This window comes from Myiozetetes cayanensis, unplaced genomic scaffold, assembly GCF_022539395.1.
Source record: "Myiozetetes cayanensis isolate MyiCay16 unplaced genomic scaffold, myiCay2020 scf2-11, whole genome shotgun sequence".
Lineage (NCBI taxonomy): Eukaryota > Metazoa > Chordata > Aves > Passeriformes > Tyrannidae > Myiozetetes > Myiozetetes cayanensis.
Genome location: NW_026087411.1, coordinates 73929749 through 73945804, shown reverse-complemented (window position 1 = coordinate 73945804; position 16056 = coordinate 73929749).

The window sequence follows — 16056 nt, the reverse complement described above, 5'->3', positions numbered from 1 at the left end:
ACCCAACTCTTCTTGACGTCAGCTCTGTACAGATCTGGCTTGGCTTGTGACAGCAAAGTTTTATCCTTTCCACATTACTAATGCATCACTTATTGGACACTGCAAACAGAGCCTGCAAAAGCCTTAGCTTCTTTGGAATTACAAATATGAGACATTACTGGGAAAAAAGTAGGGGTTAAAAAAATGCTCAGACTTAGTGTGAATCAGAAGATGGTTCACAAAAAGTCTTTGCCTTTTTGTTCCACATAAATGCATATCTAAGTAAGATACTGGGCATAAGCAGAAATCCACACCTGCATCCCAGCCTGTTGGTATTTAGAGCTAACTGTAGATGAAGCAGTTGCTGGAGGCTGAACTGTTCCTCATTCATCTCATTGGGGAGCTTTGATGCATTGTTGATACAACTTCTGTGGAAAACTGAGGTTTCTGTGCTGAGAAAAATGTCTCCAGTAGTTTGTCACAAGTTTTAGATCAATTCTAAGCAGGAATGGAAGCCCAGACATTAAGAGGGAAGTGGCTAGGTATACGTGGTTCAGTACAGCACAGTTCTCTGCACAACCAGAGCTGATGCAGTGATGAAGCCTGCCAGAGGACTTGACCTCCCTTTTGGGAGCCAGAAGCTGGCCTTGATGGGGATAAGTAACACTTCACAAGGAAAGGTTTTAAAATCTGTGTGGATGTGGATGCCAGCCGTTAGTCCATCTGACACTAAACAGGAATCTTGTACAGTGGTCAAGAACAAACACACTTCTCCCTGAGGCCCTATGAGATTAACATATTTAATGCCTCATCTTTTTTTAACCTATCAGTCTAGATTATCTTGACAGCTTATATTAATGCTACCTCAAACCATTGGGAGGAAAGCCCCCCCCCCACCACTTTCTTACAGGAGAAGACTTTTTTTTGTTACTTGCAGCATTTGTCTCTCATGTCTCTGGTACCATAACACTGTATCAAGAGGTGCAGAAATCCAGGGAGATGAGGTGGAACCCACCCCAATTTACCATCTACTCAGTCCAGCTGATACAGGGCTGCCATGCTGAGAGTTTGATCATCTCCATCCAGCCTTTCTCCACCTTTCTCCAGACTATAGGCAGGGGGAGGTGCCTGAAAACTTATGGATATGTGGATACGATGAAAGTTGAAGACAGGCTAAAATTGCTATTTTGTGAAGGCTGTATTTGTTTCCCGATTAATGCTCATAACAGCCCGTAAATAGAAAAAAACCTATAAACTTCAAACCAGTGAGGCACTGACAGACATGGCTTTAAGTTTTTTCATTCAGGAATACAAAATGTGAGTCCATTTGTATGCCCAGACAGTGCCTGAATATTTTTCCTTGTTCAGATGCCTTTAAAGCCTTGTTTCAGGGTGCTCATTTACAACCTTGGGAAATGAGCTGCAGCAGACCTTTGTTGCAGCATTCCCTAGATGCATTGTGTCCTGTTCTCCTTTCACACAAATGTGTCAGTTGCAGTGATAAAGGACAAGTAGCAAATTGATAGGAGATAATAATTATCTTGCTAGGCTTCAGTTTCAGACTTAAGTAATTTCAAGGTCTGACAGAAGCAGAGGTTTCAATGAAGAACTGAAGGTAGGCGACAAAAGTTTTCTCATAGGAGCTTGGAAATAATTTCTGATGGTGAATTTTTTTTTTGGTGGTTTTGATTAGAAATATTCAGTGAAAATTGTAAATGGTTTCCAGCAAGCTGTTAGGGTTATATATGCAAAAAATGATGATGAACATAACTCTGCTTTTGTATCCAGTTGTCATTCACAAAAATAACAAGTGGGCACCATCAGGCTGCAGAAGCTCTTGCAACTGCAATGGTGATAGGAACTTGTCAAGTGATATAGCTTTTTATTCACTACACTACAAGATAGCAGGATGGGCTCTGAACAGGGATCTTCATCTCACAGACAAATGCCATTGACATCAACCAGAGCTCTTATAAGAGCAGGAGAGTGATTACCAGTGTGCACTGTTTCTTACCGACAGGGATTCCATGTCTGCTTGTTTACTTTAGCATAAAACAGAAAAAAAATCAATTAAACAACAGAGTTTGAAAGGAGCAGTATTCCTCCTGGCCAATGAGATAAAAAAAAAATTAGAAGAGTATAGGATAAAAGGATAAACTTAGAATCTGATCTTCATAACAGTAACTTCTCTGCTAGAGAGAGGAGGAAAAAGTCACAGTGCTGTTCAAGTCATTCCTCTACTTGCACTATTTCAGGAAAGGCAAGTAGGCACTTGGAGCAGGCATTTGTGCTGAAGTAAGAATCACACTTAGTATGTCAGGTATAATCACAGCTTACAGGAGTCCCCAGGACTTGAAAGAGACCATACGTTAGGACACATGAGGTTTCTTCATTATCTGTGGTTTTATGACTCTAGTTAATCACTTTCTAAGCCTGTGTTTGGGGTAGAATGTAGTAGCAAAGAATAAAATGTCTGTGCTGATTAATTTTGAATGGCTGCAGCAATTCATATAACTGAGATGCTACTGCAGCTCCACGTTCTTGCAGAGCAGTATGTTGCTCAGTTTTTCCTCAAGTCTACGAAACCAAAATGACTGTACACCATCTTCTCACCTGTATGGGGAGGGCCCATGATGTTCTGTGTTTTGTAGACCTACTTGAAAGGATCTATTCCATGAAAGGAGCAATTACTGTAAAACTACACTGTTTGGCCAGAGAATGTATGTTTTCAATCCAAGTTGACACGCAAATTGAAATAAAAGTAAAAAAAAAAAAAAAAAAAGGTTATACTTGATGATCTTTAAGGTCTTTTCCAGCCTAGATGATTTTATGATTCTGTGAATCAGTGAAAATTGTTGTTTAAAGGTAGTCTCTACTGTGTAACAAGGATGTGGTTGTTATATATACTACAGCAATCTAAGCTACTGCAGCTGCTGTGGGTAACAAGTGCAGTGAATATAAGAGAATCTGCACTACACCATGTCCTGAAAAATTTGGTAAATATCTGCACAATGTTAAGTTTAAAGTTATCTCCTGATAAGGCAGTTTTTCAGGCTGTCACATGTAAATTGTGAATAATAATTTTCTATTAAGTACTGAATAACTCAGAAATAGAAGGATAATGTCATACTTTTTTTTGTTTGATCGTTTCTTTTTTTTTTTTCCCCAGTCATATTGAAGAGTTCCTGTTACTTGTTACTAAAATTCCAATTCTAGTACAAATCTATTTCCACCAAAGGTCATGTGTATATATTACTGTATGGAGTTTTATCTGTGCTTCACTCATTTCCATATCATGGACACTTGAAGAAATTGTAGAAATATTTTATGACAGAAAAAAAAGGTAGAAAACAACTGGATACAAAATCCTGGTTCAGACCTACTACAGCTTTCAAGATGTTTTTTGTATTTTCAATCTGTAACTCTTACTTACGTAATAAAATTAGTTAACTAAAATAGCTTACTTCAATACGCTAAAAAGAAAACCATATACTGAGTAGAAAGAATGCTCTGTTACCACAGTGAAGAGTGCCATGTTCCTCTCTCTGCCACAGGTCCCCCAGACTATATGGGATCATGTTCAGCATGTATATCTGGGGCAAGAAGGAAGCAGGGGGGATGTTTGTAGTGATGGTGTTTGTCTTCTCAAGCAGTCATATGCATGATGGATCCCTGATTTCTTGGAGATGGCTGAACACCTGCCTGCCCATGGGAAGTGGTGGGTGAATTCCTTGTTTCACTTTGCTTGTGAGCACGGCTTTTGCTTTACCTGTTAAACTATCTTTGTGTCAACCCACGAGTTTTCTCACTGCTATTGTTCCAGTTCTCTCCCCCATCCCAACTGAGGACAAGTGAACAGTGAGTGACTATGTGGATCTGAGTTGCTGGCTAGGATTAAAACGTGAAACTACCCCTGTGACCTTAGCCTGGAAATTTCTGAGTGTCTTCTCAGATACTTTTCCTCCCTTCATGAGCGTTCTCTAGGCCAGTCTGAGATTCTTTTTGTAATTAAAGTCCTTTAATGCTTAAAGGAGAATGTCACTGCTTGGAGAAAAGAATTCTAGCTCTAGACCCTGCTCATAACAGCCCCTATCCTCAAAATGCAAGGAGGAAGAATTGGTGTAGAATGACAGAGTCCTGCTCCATGGTTGAGCACTGGGGAAATAGTCCCTGATGATGGCAGAACTGGGAGAGACCTTTGGGATGTACTGAGAAACCATCCTGCTGAGCACAGGGGCGAGTAGCACAGTTTCTCACTTCCTCACTGCTTGGGCGAGTCCTTAGTACAGGCAGAATCACCAGAGCTTTTCCTCTAATTGAGATAATTTCAGTGAACACTGAGGTAAATTTTGACAGTGTGTTTGCATTTCCACAAGTTTGCTTTTTCCTGCTCTTCACTTTTGTCAAAAAGAACAGTGATGCTGACTGATTATGCAATTGAGTTCCTATTTCTTTCAAGGGGAGCTACCTACAAGCTTACTGGTCAATTTCCTGAAGTGCTGGTAGATCTTATTGCAAATGGTACCAACCACTCTCAAAGCAGGTAAGGCAATAAAAATGCAGGCAATATTTCTCTGCCACAAGTGAAGCAGAGAAAGAAGCCACTGTGCATCAGGCAGAAAGATGAAAGCCATGCCAGCTATTAATGGGGACTAAAGTGTACTACAGCATGAATTTCCATGGCAAGCTGAAAAGACCCTGTGTGAAGAAGAATGGGAATATTTTTTAATATTGTACTTGCCTGTGAATACCACTCTCAGTTTTCAAACACTTATATTCATGAGATGCAGTATTATTAGCCATAAGACACTTTATGGATGTTAATTTAATGTTTTTGTTTATTTGTTTTTACTGATGCTTTGATGTTTCAGAAGGCCTGCAGATGAGCTGCACATTAAAGTCGCAAACTCAGGACAGCCCAGAATTAATCGAGAAAGACTCTCAAAAGGAATTATACTGTATAACTGTATTATTCACCCTCGTGTTAACATAAGGAGTTTTAATGATGTCAAAAGATTTTACCCATGGTTGTGGGAGGTCAGAGGCAGCTCTACAAGCCGTTGTCTGTCCTAGGATTAGCTGAGAACCTGCTTGACTTCTGGTATAAGACAAATCAGTCCAGGTGCTCATAAGGGAGCAATGCATATTAGCAATACTCCCGGAGTTAGACATGCTGCTTCTTTGTCTCTCTTGAACAGTATCCTTTTGCTGCCCCCTATTTAAGGACTGAAATTTTTCTTCGATATATCTAATCTGTATCCATATCTAAATAAAGGTTTTAAAACCTAGGTGCATCACCTTACTGCAGATGCACAAACAGCTTGGTTGGATCACCAGGTAACAGATGTAAAAGCCAGTGGAAACTTGGTAACATGTAGTCTAAATACTTACAGATATGTTTTAGGTTTGCTCCATGTGCACAGAAGACCCTTTAAAAGCTGTGTTCATGAACTGTACAGCATATTGAATGAAAACTGCCAGTAGCTTTAAACCACAGGTTCTTGGACTGGGAAACATACTGAAGAATAAATATATAATAAAATAATATTTAAGCAATTCTTACATTAAATAGTCTCTGGCTACACTGACTTTTGCCCTGAGAATGGTTCTAATGTTATGATACCTGTTGACTGTTCTAATATATTTCATATATTCTGAACAAGTTAGGATTGTAGAACTTAACTGTTGTTTCTGTTCGTAGTTTTCAGATGTGAAGTTCTGTTCTACAAAGTCACAAATACAGCTAAAACTCAAAGATCTATGCAGTTTCTCAATGTTTCTGAAAACAGAAAAAAGGGGAAATTTTATGTTGAATTACTTCATTGTGATATTCAGCTATTGGCTGTTGTGTGTGGTTCTTTTCATGAAGGTAACCTGTATTGCAAAAACTAATACTCTACAGAGAGAAACAGGATAAGCTGGAGAGCACAAGCATGGTGATAATCAAGAGAAAACACATAATCCTGTTTCATGCCCATTTGCTGCTTGAATTTCCCTTTGCAGGCTCAAACCCCCACACTGCAGGTACTTTCAAAATTAACTCTCCTTTCAGGGAGTCTAGTGTAATAGTACTTAAGTAGGCTTTTCTGAGCTGAATCGCCTTTTTCAATTTTATGTTTGACTTTAGCATTCATATAACTGTCTCTCTAGCCTGAAAAGCTCCATTTCCCTACCAGTCATACTCTCTTTGTACCCTTTACTCATTACAGAGTTTGGCAACCTTCAGCACCCTGCTCCTGGCAGCTGGATTTTCCCTCTGTGCCAGGTCCTGCTCTTTGCAAATTCTTTAAACCAGATCATTGTCTGGGAGGTCAAAACAGAGTCTGGAGTTTCTTTATAAATTTAAATCAAAATGGTTAAGCTAAGGGATCTCTCCAGTATATTCTGTAAAACATATATGTATGACTAAGCTGGTTATATGACTTCTGGCTGCTACCTGTTCCCAGAAAGCTGTTGATACCACTCCCAGCAGTTCTGCTCCTGAGAACACCAGGGTTTGTATTAAGCCAGAAACATACAATTGACCACAGTTTATTTGCTACTGAAGTAAGGAGTTTTGAGAAGCAGTAAGCTTGCTCCTGCCAGCACGGAGTGACTTCATTTTACACTGTACTACCAGATCCAAGATGTAAAAATGTAAATGTTGCTGGAATGTAAAATGATATGTCTATGGCTTTTATCCTTATGCCTCTGGAATGATTAATTTAATGAAAAGGAAGCAGTTTTGTTTTTCTCAGAGATCACAAACAGCCTTTAGTTAAAGAAGAACAAATGTGCTTTGCAAGGGTGCTTTAACATGAGGTTAAAGTACTTCTAAAACTTTTGTAAAGCCACACAACTCTCAGAGAAAGAGGAATTAATACACTCTTTTAATTGCAGAAACCAATCCAGTGATACTAGACAGTAGCTTGCATAAGCTTACCTGCATATCAGGAACAAAACCCTTACCTTCCCATAGTAAAGGTGGAAATCATGGGTTCTAATCCTTGCACTGAATATTGCTTATGTATCTCCGACTGAAATTAAACAGGGAAAGTAAATATCATTGGAAGAAGAAACCTGACACCATGCCTCTCAGTCATTTCTGGAAAGCATCCTTAGTAAAGGCATCACAGTTAAACTGCTTTGTACTTATTCTTTACCTTGCCCCACAGCTCATGGGTTTCTTTTCTGCACCTCTCCTACTTGCAAACACCACATCCTACCTTCCCCATTCCAAACTCCCTCTGCCAGACTATATCACTGGAGCTGAGGAACATGGAATTTTACTAGGTATTAAATCAGCTGATGCAAACAATGAGGTGATAATACTGTGGTGCATCTGAAATTCAGGATTCCTACTGGCTAAGCTGACATATTAAATAATGCCGCCACCTGTTCCATCAGCTATCTTGTCCTGAACATGTGTCTGATTTCTTTAACTTTAAAGCAACATGGAGACTGTTTTATCCAGATAAGAACTGTAATTCAAATCCTCTGCAGTAAAAAAAGAGTCTAAACCCAGTATTTTTAAATGTAAATCAACTCAGGTTAAACCTTGGGTGAAATTTGCCATGAAACCAATTTCATAATAGAATTCATATAATATAATAGCAATAATGTAGTTACTTTTTACTAATTAAATTCAAATTAAAAAGCAAATTTAATTAGAAGGGAATTTATCAATATGTTTAAAGATGTGATCTTATTTAGGGCTTGATCCAGCTGTAGAACAAACCACTTTAACTTTTACAGTTGTTGGACGAGAGCAGCAGTGGCTTTGTGAAAGACATATATGGTGTGAAAGCCCAAGGAGAAATAGAGGTTTTTAGTGTGAAGAATAACTTCTGAATTTATTTTTCCTATTTCAGCTTATATCTGAATTTCAACGGACTAATACTGCAATATATGTATTTAATTGGCAAACGGAAAGGTTAAGAAAAGGATGCAGAGAGAAAGCGAAGCCTGAAAACAGCTGCTCAAACACAAGCCGAGAGCTCCATCTGCTGCTGGGCTGAGGTAGGGAAGTGACTCCACCGCTGCGGAGCCATAGAAAGTGAGGGCTCTCTGGTATCCTGCTGCCCCAATACCCGCTCTGCTTTAAAGATGTTTTAAAGCTGTAAAGATGTCTCTGTTATTTAGGAATAGCAATACTTTTAAGGAATAGCTATAGGTATATATACTTATAGGAACAGGATAAAGCTTCTTTTCCTCTCTTTCAGTCCCTTTAATTTTCCTCTTTTCTTATTTGTTTGTTTCGGTTTTGGATTGGCACCTTGAGAGCACCAGAGGCACTTGCATACTATTCTTGTATAACGAAATGTATGAGAAAATATTTCCTACAAAATTCCACGGCATAAAGCTAAACTCTCTAGGGGTTCACTGTCTCTTGAGTTTATTTCTGCATTTTCAGGAGTGAATGTCTTTGGTAAAAGCTGCAGTAGGACAGATATTCTGTCTGCTATTCTCATACTCTGTATTCACCACCATCCCTCTCCTCTGCCTCTTGGTTTCTCAGTACCTTGCTTAATAAGGACATATTAAGGACAATGCAGTATTGCTGTTTGCCAGATAGAGTACAAAACTGAGAACCCTCTACAAGTGAATCCCTCCTTGCATTCTAAAAAGTGACCAGAAGGCTGACGTACTTCAGAACTCTGACAGTCTTCTGTATCTTGGCTACCTTCAATATTGTTCCATTGTTTCTAATCCTTTTGGCTCCTTTCTCACTTCCGTCCAAACTCTTCATCTGTGAGTTAGCAGGTTTATGGACCCCTGAAAGAGGAACTGCATTTTAGAAGGTTATACTCTTTTCCTACAAATCAGTTTTGCGGTTGAATGAGCAGGTCCAGCTTTTCTAACTTTGGGGTCTGATTCACTTAGCTACCCACAGGTGCCCCACAGTATCCTGCTGGCCTCCAGTCACCACTCTGGAAACTGCAGCTATCTTTGGGGTCCTGTCCCATAGGATGTCTTAGATAACCTCAAGCCTTTTGAATGGCACAAGATGTGCCTATTAAAGCCACCAACTATCTTGACCCAAATATGTGACTTTTCCATGCTTTCAAGTGAGAAACTGCTCATTTTAAATCTCTAACCCTGGAATGGAGCTGGAGTGATTGCATGGCTGGGTACATTTTTTGAAGCTTTTGCAAAAGAGCATCCTCAGTTCCCAGGTCCTGGGGGTTTCTCCTCATGATGACAATGCAAAGAAGCAGCATTCTTGGATGTGGAGGGAAGGATTTAAGAGTGTCAAACAGATCAGGTGTGTCCTAGAAGGGCTGATTTTCCTCTATCAGAACCTTAACCATGCTATAGAAAAGGTACTTTCTTTCTCTCCAGGCTATTGTAAACCAAGAAAACAAACATAGTAGCAATATATACTAGCAATGGTAGGTTTGACTTCACTAGGCAAGGATTTTATTTCATAAATGACAATTATAAGTCTGTCCTATTTGTTCTAGAGTTAATTTATCTAATGTTCATCCACATTTTCAACAGTAAATTACAGCCCAGATTTGCTGCCTAGTAACTAATCACCTGCTTTGACAGGCTGATGTTCTTCTGGCAGGCCTCAAATGTAATTTTATCTTTAAGGTCCCATATGTTGGCTAAACACTCTATTACGTACATGATAATAGATGGTTCCAAAGAGACTACAATTCATTAGAGACTTTTTTTTAACATAATACATGAAAATGCTGACTAATACCACTTTACTTTTAATGAGTAGTTTTTGTGTGTGATCTTGTAAGACTAAACTAGAAACTGTTAGACATAAATGCTTTATAGTTCAAGTCATGGAAGAATTGCAGATGAAACCACAGTAGGGAGTAGAATTCAACAGTTTTTTCAAATGTCCTTTTAGTGTTGAATCAAATTACCTATAGCAGTAAAATCAGTAAGAATGGAATAAAATAAAACAACATACATTTAATAAGCTATTCAAATTAAGGACAGACTAAAAATGTTTCAGTGGGCATTCAATAATGGTAATTGCTTAGTTTGCTGTATTAGTTTCATCAAATACACTTTTAAATATATTTATATATACACTTCATAATCCATATACACCAAACATTTAAATAATTACAGGTTATTTGCAAGACTTCAAGCAGTAGCTTCTGTGTTTCCTACTCTTTTCAATAATGTTCAGTTCCAACACTGTTTCCTCTCTAAGAAGAAACTCTCTCATGTGCATATTCTTATCTTACTAAATTTTCCCTGTGTGAAAAAGTGTACATTTTATGCACAACTTTTTTAGGCCACATGTATTTCATATTCAGTATCTATGTGTAATACTCATATATTAGAGTCACAGAATAGAAACTGAATGATTTATTTCAACTGACCTAAATTGTTTTTCCCTGAGGCAATTCTGATAATGTTTTTGAGACTTGTTTTATGAAAAACTCGAATTCAGAACAAAAATTAAATCCTCTTGTCCAATTTAAAATGTTTATTTGGTCTTCCCTTGTCTTCCGTTCTGGAGCTGGAGACAAGGTACTTAAACATTAGCATTCTCACATTAGAAATGCTCTGTACATCATGGACTCTCAGCTGTTTTTGCTTAACCTCTTGATTAAAATCAGCACTGAACTAAGATTGCTGCAACATCATGAACAGAAAGAAATGTACAGTCAGCTCAGTAGAGTACTTGGTTGCCCAATGATGTAATTTAAATTCTTTGACATTTTAAGACAGTGAAATGTGCACATGAAATTCCTAGCCACTCTGTACAAATGCTGTTAATTTTTTTATAAGAAAGGAAGAAAGAAAGAAAGAAAGGAAGAAAGGAAAAAAGAAAGAAAGAAAGAAAGGAAGAAAGAAAGAAAGGAAGAAAGAAAAAGAAAGACAGAAAAAGAAAGAAAGAAAGAAGAAAGAAAGAAAGAAAGAAAGAAAGAAAGAAAGAAAGAGAAAGAAAAGAAAGAAAGAAAGAAAGAAAGAAAGAAAGAAAGAAAAAAAAAGAAAGAAAAAAGAAAGAAAGAAAGAAAGAAAGAAAGAAAGAAAGAAAGAAAGAAAGAAGGAAAGAAAGAAAGAAAGAAAAGAAAGAAAGAAAAAGATTGAAGGGAGGCATATTCCCTTGTAATTACAGCAAAATACATATTATTTTCTTGACATCTTTTAGGAATTTCGGAGTTGCATGTTAAAGCAAAATTGTGCATCAGCAGAATTAATGCTGAAAATGTTACAGGTCTTTGTGGCAGCCACTATGCTATCATGTCATGATAAAAATAAGTTGGAAAGATGGGTTTGGTAATTGGTCACAAGGACCAAAGTCCGAAGATAAAAAGGTCTCTTTATGTACAGGGTACATTGCCCCAAGCTGGTATTACTGTGTAATTTTTGCAGATTTAAATTCTTGCATTGACAGGTTTTTCTGAAGAACTGCACTTTTGATGCTAAGTGCTACAGAAGCTGCTGTAGAAGGCAGCCAAGGAAAGAAAGGAGCAGGCATGACAGAGAAAACTGAAGACAGCAGAGCCTAATGGAGCACAAAATGAATTTTGTTTGCCAGGGGCAGCATTTGACAACAAGGAAAATTTGCAAGTATTTTGAGGCTACAGAATTTGGGACCTTTAGGGTTCTGTCTTTTTATCAACAAAGGTGCTCAATCCAATTACACAAAATATTTCAACTAACTAGTTAACACGGTAGAAATATGATGACGGTAGAAATAAAGACAAAAGGCAGGAGACTGACGTAGAAAATAAAATGGAACCTGGTTGTAACAGCCATACTTGCAGGCACACTCACATGCAAGGGATACAAAAATTTCTAGTAGCTGAAGAAATTGCCATTTCTTTTAATGCTCTTCTTTCAGACCTGACTGAATAGATGCTCAATCTATGTGCAAGAACCTTTCCTTCCTCAGCTGCTGTGGAAGAAGTGAAGACAAAAAAATTATACTAAGGGCATTTGAAAAGCTACTCACTAAAGTTTAGAAACTCTGAGGCTGTAATGGTGGACATTCAAAATAACTAAAAAGCTAATAGCCTCACAGGATTTAGAAAAAAAAATGAAAGAAGGATGAAGCATTAGGTAGTGCTGGAAAAAGAGGTATAACAAGTTATACAAGGTGGAAGGACTGAAGGGAGAACAGAAGGAGGAGGGATAGAAACTGAGGGAAGACAGACTTGCAGTATAGAGACTAAAGGAATGACAGATTTGGAATCTGGTAGCTGAAAGAAAGGGGAGTAACAAGGAAGGGAAGGAGACTGAAGAGTAGAAAAGAACTGAAAAGAGAGTAAATGAAGAATGAATACGACAGATATATATTCTAGTCTTCCTTGAAAGCAATTAGTTTCCATGCAGAAGCATTACTACCATAAAAGCAAGACCACAGTGATTTTACACACCCAAACTAATGTAAATAAGCATTTGTTTTCTTCTGGTTGCAGATATAATTGGCCTCTTATTGATTCAATGTTTTACTTTGTACAGAAATTTGGACCTCAAATCACTGGTACAACCAGCTCTAGAATTTTATTTGCAAGCAATTTTAGAAACTACCTCATTTGCCCTGCTGATGTAATTTTGCAAATTATTTCCTCAGGGACTAAATTCAAGTGTTGACTGACAGTCAGTTTTGACTATCTGGCTTTTGTTATTGCTGTAACATGATTTTAATGTATGTAGGTCAGAAAGAGGTAAATAAAGCACATACAAACAGTACTAATGTCAAATAGACCTCCACTTTTCCTGAAGTTTAATGAAAACACTCTTAATATAGATTATACCTTGCATGAAATTTCTTTAAATCAGTAAAATCCATTCAGAGACTATAAACATATCTTTTTTACAGTAACATGGCATTGCCTCACATCATTATGAAGCATTTATGGCTAGCTGAGTGATTTGTTATGCATTTATCATACTATGATATTTGAGTTTCTTTTAAATACAGCAGTATGCTTCAGAATCTTAACTATGAGAAAAATTATATATTTTCAGCTACCCTCTCATCTGTAATTCCATCTCACAAATTTGATTAGATAGCAAGAAAAGCATCAATAAAGAAAATGGTAGGTCTTTCATAATAGCAGAGGAGTTTTATAACCTCACTTGTTGTCGTCATTCATTTAGGGATATAAAACAAGGAAACAGCAGAGTTAACAGGGTAGCAGAATTAGCATAATATTAGCTCTCCTCATTTATGAAACCAGGAAATAGGATTTCCTAACTTTTTTTTTTGCACAGAGCTTGGTAGAAGAATAAATGAACCAGGCAACACCTTCTTTATATTTTTAAGTGAACAATCCACTGTCTGTGCGGGCAGAGCACATGCAAAACCCCACCAGTCCTGCTCCTACCTCTCACTAGTCCCCTTTCTGCCTGTCCTTGAAAGGCATTTTTGCCAACAAGAACCTAACTCCTACTCTGGAGTACCCTTCATAAAGGAGTCATGGATGTATGGACTGAAAGAGTCTTACCTATTCCAAACAGTTTACAGAAAATGCTCTGGCAAAGGTCATGAAGTGTCTCTGTCTCAAAATTTTTTGCTGGAGAAGATGGTAAACTGGATACTCAGTTTCATCTGTAAAACTGCTGCTTGCTAGTGCCATGTGTCAGGGCACTGATGGGCAGAGAAGAGCCACGGGGAGCTGGAGATTGGCACTGCTGCAGCATTGCTGGGGCTGCTGTGAGCCATTTGCTCCCATATTTCATGTGCCAAACATGCCTTCTACCTCAGTAGTAAGATCAGAGACTTAATTGAAGGTCTGGAACTTCTTATTATAATTTCATAGCTTAAGTCTTACGCTTTTATAGGAAGATATGAATTTTATATATACTGTAAAAAAAGCAGGGCTTAGGGATTTCAGGGCATGAAAAGCAGCTTGCTATTCCAGATGGTTTATAAAGTCTGACAACACTGTTCCACCCTGTAGTGCAGTTTTTCAAAACGGTCCCCAGCCTAACAGCTGTACAAGAATGCAGTGACAGAAGGGAATAATTGACATATTTATAAACAAAATTTAAATTATTTCCTATTCTTAGGGGATCATATAAGCATCTCCAGTCTAATATGATGCTATTAAACACCAGAGGGGAAAAACATGCAAGGTGGATCTTTCAGTGTATTTAGGCTTTATATGTCCGACCATGTGCTGGTTTCATTTGCTACTCGTTACTCTTCATTCTCGGCTAGGGATCTGCCTGCCAGAAGCCCTCTTCCTTTCTGCTCTGTCTCAAGGGCAGAGGCAGGCGCTGGGATGTAAGGCCGTAAGCTAGGTTAGTTTGACTGACCACCGGGTGGCACTGTTTGACAGAAATAAACTTTGGTAAGCTAAAAAACCTCGGAATACTTTCTCGACCTGTAGTCTAGAAGTTGCAGATTTCATTCTAAAATCCTCTTCCCCATCTGGTTCCTCAGTGCATGGAATTTTAAAGGATATTTCTGAGTGGGATGCTTTTATTTCAAATGGATTTTGGAAAATGCTTTCATTAAAAAAAATAAAAAATACAAAAGGCAAGAGGAAAATGAGAAAAATAAGGTTTAAGTTCTGAATATTTGGGAGATACTGTACTGCTAAAATTTGTCAATTAAATTTATTTACTGGCATCAGAATTCAACTGTAGATAAAAGTAGTGATGAATTAATAGGTAAAACCTCTTCCTCCAGATTTTTCAACATAAAGTGTTAGATTTCTAGTGTTTTTCAAGTCAACATAGAGCCTACTGAGTCTTGTAGCTACATGCAAGGGAAAATGTCAAATCTGAAACTGGCCAAAAGTGTAAAAGAGCTGTTAAGAAAAAAATTCTTTCAAGAAGCTTAAGGATACTTGCCTATTTAAAAGAGAAAACACTTTGGTACTCTTAAGAAAGGGAATACGTTGGTACAACTTCAGAATCTCCTACTCAGATGATGAAAGAAAAATAGAAAAAAAAAAGTATTTTCTCTCTTAACAGGTAATGGAACTGAATGCCATGCCCTAATAGTGAACAGTTGAGAAGTACAACCAATTAATTAAAAAAGGGGTAGTAACCTAGAAAAGTAGGATAAATTAATCCAAGGAAAATGGGAAAATGAAGACAGTACCACAATGAAATATACATTCTGAGTGGAGTAAAATCATTGAGTGTGATAGAGATCAAAGGATTTATTGCCTCCTGTCTAATTGCAGTGGAAGGATTTATTGCCCCCAAAACCTGCGGCTTCCAGAAGAATGTACTTACCCCAATGTCTGCTAAATGTGGATAAATTCCTTCCCTCACAAGCTTTCTAAAATGTGGAAAGATTTACTTCCTTCTGAACAGTCTGCCTCAAATGAGCAGCTACAAATTATGCCACAGATGGTGCGTTTTCCTTCTCTTTAAGGAGAAAATTTCACAGAAGGGACCTAAAATCAAGTAAACATTTTTATGGGTCTAAAAAAAGAAATACGACTTAGATAATAACATCAAATATTATGTATCTAGAGAGTCTGGTTAGAAAGACTTCTGAGGTAAGGTATTACTTGAAAACAACTATATAAGGTGATGTAATATGACAATTCAAAGGCAAGATCAACAAGTATACAGCTATTTCACTTCATAGTGAATTTGATAATATTCTAAATAGTTGTGTAATGTAACCATGATGATCTAAGGGTATAACCAAAGCAAGGTTCACAGAAACTGTGATACTTCCCTTTCTCTACTCACACTGCTGGGAAACCAGACAAGACTTCAGACATCCATGATCTGCCTCAGGACTAAAAGAAACCAGCAAGCATCAAGACACGATTTTGCAGCTTCTGTTTCAAATTTGGAAAATGGTTTGGGTGCCCAAAAGCAAGTCTGCATTTTTCCAACTACATCATTGGGCAAATAAAACATATTTACTCTGCCCATAAATCTCTCCTTGTTATCATTAAAATTTTAGAATATGTTTAAAGCTTTCAGATGTTACTGGTTGTTATGTAATAAAGAAGTTGATTATACATGAAACACTGCTCATGTGGAATATCAGTCAGGTTCAAAGAATAAGAAACTTCAGAGACTATGAGGATAAATGAGATCTTGACCAAGAAATGGAAGCTGAAGTTGAGCATGCACCCAGCTAAACAATTCTGTCTGCCATTAAGTTTTCCAAATCAATTCCCAGCTGCCAAGAGT